The 6,567-nt window shown below is 37.9% G+C and overlaps 1 long non-coding RNA gene across 2 annotated transcripts; it reads right to left on the reverse strand.

Annotated features, from left to right (window-relative positions):
• Positions 1–771: 771 nt before the first annotated feature.
• LOC308191477 lies at positions 772–5,628 on the reverse strand. Of its 2 annotated transcripts, XR_013948025.1 has the most exons (4): positions 5,478–5,628; positions 5,265–5,400; positions 1,130–1,252; positions 772–1,010 (listed from the first exon to the last, which is right to left on the reverse strand). It is a non-coding gene; the product is annotated as an uncharacterized lncRNA (long non-coding RNA). The 2 variants fall into 2 exon arrangements; XR_013948026.1 differs by having other exon boundaries at positions 5,265–5,628.
• Between the last annotated feature and the right edge of the window lie 939 nt (positions 5,629–6,567).

Consider the following 6,567-nt stretch of genomic DNA (forward strand, 5'->3'; position numbering starts at 1 on the left):
ACTGCAACTGCACATGAGAATATGAAGGTGTTTACACTGAAATATTCAGTTATAAGACTGATGTGGGCAATCTATTCCACAGCAACCATTATAATTGGAATGATGATGCATGGAGAAAGATGGTATAGAAAAGTCTATGTAACTACTACTTGCTGCTGAAATGGAGTCCTCCTACTGTCTTTTCCTGTCAGTGAGTTCCCACTAATTTTTTTGACAAGGAAAAGGAATTTTTTGGATCTTTTAGGTATGAGCTGGTTCCAGAAGCCAAATTATCATGAAGCTATCATCCCTGGGGAAAAAAAAAAAAAAAAAAAAAAAAAAGTATATGCCCTTCTGTCAATTATGTCCCAGAAACTGGGTCACTGTGGGATTGAACAAATTGCTGCCCTAAAGAAGGGTGTGGTGGGAAACCGAAGGGGTAAAGATGAGACTTGCTCATTTGATGGAAGCTTGATGTTAAGTCAGCTAAGTTATCCATGAAACTCTCCTTCCTCAGGGATATTCAACCCACGTCCAAGCCAGTCTCTGCAGGCTGTCTGATGTAAAGAATCAGGCAATGCCAAAGCATGCTTCATCTCATCCTGAAGTACCAGTCTAAAGTAGAACATGTGATCTGTGCCAAAACAGTGCTTTTTCCTGCCTGCTGAATGCAAGGTATGCAGAAGATGACTTTGGCTTAGATGTACCCGTCTGCCCTGACACCATCCAAAGCCCACCTATAACATTTCAGATTACAATGAAGACCGCAAAGTAGCTCAGGAGAGAGAAGGATTTTAATAAAATTATCTTAACACCACTGAAGATCATAGGTACTTTTGCAGTTAGTCTTGTACTTGGCCCAAATACTTGATGTTGTGGAGAGAGGGCCACAAGAGGACTGAGGACAGCTGTCTGCTGGAGCAGCCTTATCCAGCTCTGGCGATTCTTCTGCCAATACAGGGGCAAGATCGTCACTGAAGACTAGGCTATATCATGCTGTAGCACCCATGCCAGCTCCTTTGCTTGTCAGACTAACATGAATGGAAGGATGGGAAGAAAAAAAACACCAAGAGGCAACTGAGCCCATGCTCAGTTCATTCACCTCAAGTAAACTTCACAGGACAGAAGAGTACTAAGAAGTGTAACTTACTGACAGTTTCTTCCAGTCACAGGGCAAAAAAAGGCTGGAGTCCCAGACTCATTCCACATTCAGCAAACTAGTTCTTATAACTGCAGTGACAGTGACAGAAATCCTATGACTTCTCATCTCCTCCTGTTAGGAGAAAAGGAAATTACTGCTTTAGAGCAGGAAGGGAAATGAGTTGCTCCTGAATTGGTCTGATGGTTACATGGTTGTGACTGTGTCTAAAGGATCAGATGGAAACTTCATAAGTAAAAAGACTACAATGTTCCATAAATCATTAGAGTGTTGGGAGGGATTAATAGCATACAAAGTTCATCATTTGAAAGAAAACATCTAATTTTATAGCCTTCCAACACTTGGCCAGACTAGCTGGAGAAACAGGGCAGATGGAGAGAAATAGAAGGCTGTTATACAGGCAATACATGACAGTATTTTATGGAACAAATAGCAATACAAACCCAGAAAATCTGATACCATTCTGTGAGACAATTGCTGTGTGAGAGACCACAGAATGAGACCATTACTGTGAACACCATGCCTTATGAATCATCCTTGCCAATAATAACATGGCATCAAGCACAAGTACCCACTTTTGCCATAAAAAAATAAATAAATAAATAAAAACAGCACAAACAATCAGCAAAGTAATGATAATAATTTGAAACCATAACTTACAGATGAGAAAGTATTTGCCACCCCTCAGCTCATCTGTAGCTATGAAAGATTGCTCCCAATGCTATGATCACTAGTTTGCACAAGCTAAAATTAGCCAGAAAAATTTGCTTTACCTTACAAATATTTTTGAGAAAGAAGACTTGCAATTCCCATGCTTCATCAAGACAAGCCCTTTTAAATACAGTGTCTGACTACAGCCCAAATGTTGGCACACTTAGCTACAGGGTGTTCTCCTGCTGTCTCTTATTTTGACCAGAAATTTCAATATGGAGCAAAGAAAATAAGGCAAGGAAGCAAGGAGGGAATAATTTTTTACCTGTACACCCAGCTCCTGAAATTAGCAATTTAGACACATCCTGAGGCAGAGTTTGAATGTAAACTAGCAGGTTTAATATTCCCTAGTGAGCCTAACCTTCCCAAATTTTTATAATCCCTCTTTTAATATTTTTGGCTTCAACCACATTCTGTGGCCAGGAGTACATCAGTTAGTTAAGTGCCATGTGAAAAGTACTCCTTTTGTTTCTTTTAAACTTGGTTCCTGATCTTTTCACTTAGGACAAGCATTCCTCATTTCATTTCTCTACACCTTTCACAATCATTCTCCACCAGTCATGTCTTTTCTATACCAAACAGTCTTTGCACGTGTAAAACCCACAGAATGCATTCATACCTCTCACTGTCCTTGGCATTTGTCTGCAATATTTAAAATTCCACCTGACATTTTTTCCCTGTGTTACTACAAATGTATGAATTACTTAAGACATGATAACTTTGTTTACTGGCGGGATGGTATTTTCTATACTGTTCTGATTTTCTTTCTTAATAATTTATGTTTGCCTTTTAGACCATCACTGAATGTGGAGTTGATGTTTTCAGAGGACTATCCACAGTGAGACCTCCATCCATCGTAATGATAGTAGCACCCACATTTAGAATTATTTTTCCCATAGTTCTGCTCCAATGCAGTGTGAATCCTAAAAACAGACTTTCCAGATCCTAAACCCAATTTTTAAAGGAGTCTCAAAAATTACTAGTAAATCACATGATCCAATATTTGAGTTAATTTGTAATGGAAGTCTGCTTTCCTAATGGAGTAAGAAAGAAAAGAATGACACAGATTTCTGTAAGTCTCCTTAGGGACAGTGGCTGATTCTGAAGGCGTGGGTGATTGCTGCTACAGGCCATACAAGAAGCTTACACAAGTCATTAACAGGACCCAGATATTCTGGGTGTAAGCTGTAGCTGCACTTCAGGGGCTTAGTCCTTATTAGTCCTTGCACTAACAAGGAGATAGTTTGGAATCAACATTTCTTTACCACCCTGCCAGGGGGAAAAAATTAAATAAATAAATGAATAAATAAATATATCTCATCAGTTTGGATTCTCTACTTTAAGGTTGTCTGAAAAACTGTCTTTCCTGAAAATACTACATTCCTGTAATGTTTCTGTCCCAAGTTAGACTAAGAAAAGCAATAATATATACCAGGTGCATTGTCTTACTATCTAAGATAAAATAAGTAAAAGGATTATGGTTGAAAAACATCAATGTCCTGGACAGGCTTATTTGCCTCAAATGAAATATAGCATCTGGAAAAAAATGAATAAGCAAGGGTAATGAATATGCATGCCTTTTGCAAAGGAAAATATGTTTTATTTAAGGAAAGGGTCATGTGTGTTTAAAAAGAGCATCTAAGGTTACCTATTCTGGAATTACAGAGAATGTTGCTCTACGGAAAAGCAGTGATCCCACTTAGATGTTGTCAGGGCAGCACAGTTGGCTCCCACTGATCCAAGAGCAAGCGAATCTCAGTTATGCTTATATTTTCAGTGTATCCCAAACCAGAAAATATCCATTAGCCATGAAACTCAAATAGAAGCTCAGAAAAGGATATTCTTCTTAAAATCAAATGAATGTTAATCCAGTGTATTTGATCTGATTCTCTGATCAGTAAAAGTTTCATTTTTATCACAAGTGAGCTTCAGGGTTGTATTACATGCCTTGGAGTTTTGAAACACGCTCTTCTCTCTTTGTCAAGGTTCAGAGAAGACTTCTGTTCTGTGGGCAAAATGCAGTAAGGAAAAATCTGTTCCCATTTTGGCTGCTAAAGAAGCAGAACAAAAGCCTAGCTTTATTCTGAAATGTGAACTGTCTGAGTTGTTCAGGCAGGCTGCTGTGCAGGTTTTGTAGATATTCTATAATTAATTTATCAGATCCTTTATGCCAAGCAGCAATTTGGGTGTGCCTCCACAGACGCTGAGAATACATTGGCTGAATCCAATGTATAACTAACAAATTCAGAGTTAGAAAAAGAACTACTTTTTATGAATAGATATTTCATTATGTCAGCATACTCATTTTTTTAACATCTCTCTCATTTTAGACATGCTCTGATTCATATAATAATTAGAGTCTGAGAGTGGTAAAGGATAGACATGGTAAAACTGAACAGCTCAAACCTGTAACTGTCAGAACAGCTCAAATCTAGATCGACTTCCACATTGACAACTATGGGCATGTGTTCTCTAAAAAATATCTTTCCTCTTGAAAATGAAGGCTAATAGTTGTTCTGGCCAAGGAGAAAGGATATGTGTTATATCAGTGCAATGGCAGTTCTGCAACTCCATATGCAACGTGATATCCATAACAACAAAATTATGGGGAGATTGTTGCTCACGCTGTGCCCTGCATGGTGCTTCCTGGATCACACCCTTTCCTCTGTCTGTCTCATCTCCCCTTTTCTAGCTATGCCTCCCTGTAGTTCACCATGACAGCTCATCCGCTTTGGCAGGGGAAGGACACCACTGCCCTGGCATCTTCTTCATGTTTGGGAGCCCATTTCCCAGATGAGCAGAGCTTCAACCTCCTCTTGGAGCCAGTGGGAGCTACAGGTGTCATGAGGCTGGGTACTGTGAGGGAGGTCTCCCATAGCCCTCAGTGGTGGAGAGACAAAGGGGTCCCTGCACATCCAGTATCACCCTTCACAAAGGGAGAGAGGGCAGATTCTCAATATAATTTAATTAACCAAGAAGAGACTAGCTACTAACAGAAAGAGTGACAAAGAGCACTGTTCATAGCCACATTCCTCCAAGCTCCACTGAAACCATGTCCAAAAGTTGGCAGGGTACATTCTTAGTTTCAGAATCACAAATGATTCAAATGATCTGAATTCTTCAGCTTAAACTGTGTGGTTCAATTATATTTGGATTGTTTTGTCTACAATAGATTTTGTTAACATAGTGTTCATTTAATAGAGCTTCTGATTAGTATTCTTTTAAAATAAACAATTCTGCTTAGGATTTACAACAATATGCCAAATGCCTAAAGCTGCTACTTCAGTCTCTAAAATCTCAGCTGTAACACACACACACACACACACACACACACAAATGTAATGGAATATTAGAACATTTGGAACTATTAAAGTTATTGGAGATACCAGTAAATAAAATCAAATGGGGTACTTACTTTTCACAAATTTTAAAAGTGTTCACAGGGTGTTTTCTTGGTTTGCCAGTAATAGAAGCTTCCTCAGGACAAACAGGACTTCACATGTCTTGACACTTTCATTCGCCACAGGTTTCTCAGACACCGTTACATTCATCTAAGATAGACACTGGTTAAAAATAACGTGCAAATATTACCAACTATCCATTGCCCGTGAGGGAGTCTGAAACCCACAAATTTCATTAACAGTGATCCTTCATTTCAGCAGCACAAGTAAAATGACATTGGAAGATATCAGCTTTAATCCTGAGGAGTTCTGCAGAGCTTGAATTTATATTCATGGTCCCTAAAGAGCAAGCAATTTCAGGAAGGCTGCAGAACTGTTTTCTCAACAATTAAGTGATCTTCAGGGATCATCATCTGACTTTAGTGATCACACAGGTGGATTTTACTTCGTAAGCAGATACTAGAAAAGTATCTTCTGCTTCTTCACTCTGTTCCCCTCTTTAGAACATAAAATAACAACAGAAGTCCTAGGTCCTAATATCCTGAGTCAAATGATGGAGATTTTGAAGTGTTTCTAAAACCAAGTACAAGCAAAGCAAGAGTTTGAAATAGTGGCACTCTAGCAGTTTTTAGGGACTTAATGAACTGTACTTTGTCTGCAACTTGTGTTTAATAAACTCTTGGCTGACTTTCCTTCCATTTTTTGTAATTTCAGGTAATTCTTCACAATCACTTCTTGTAAAAGAAGACCTCAGTGTGGGAATCTCTCTAAATTCCTTCCCCTTGAGTAATAACAATAGCCTAGTTACTTTTTCATAAATGGCCTTATCTCCTGTGGATCTTGTTTTTATGTCTCAGTCACTTACCAGTCCTAACTCTCTGGCAGGCTCTGTGTCTTCTGTTTAAGTATCTTTATTCATTTTTGTTTAACAATTTGTTCCTCAAAATCTGTTTTTATCCTACCTTGGGACAGTTTTATATTTAAATTGTGAAAGTTTTTTGGTTCTATTTTTGTTTTTCTATTTTATTCATTTGGATACAAGTTGAAATATTGAAGGATTATTATTTTATTTTTTTTGCTTTAACATTTAGTTCTTCATTTAACATTTAGTTTCTTTTACTCTGAAGTTTAACTTTGCCAGAATTTCTTGATTGTAGTACAGTATGTTTTTTTCATAAAGAATAGACATTTACCTTGAGACTCCAAACTCCATTCTTTTGATTGCTTCTTTGAATTTTCTTTTAGCAATCTTTCACATATTCATCCTGATGCCCTTTTAGAAGTTGATATTATTGCATTTATTTATTTATTTATTTA

This window comes from Anser brachyrhynchus (assembly GCF_964034855.1).
Source record: "Anser brachyrhynchus genome assembly, chromosome: 3".
NCBI classification, from domain to species: domain Eukaryota; kingdom Metazoa; phylum Chordata; class Aves; order Anseriformes; family Anatidae; genus Anser; species Anser brachyrhynchus.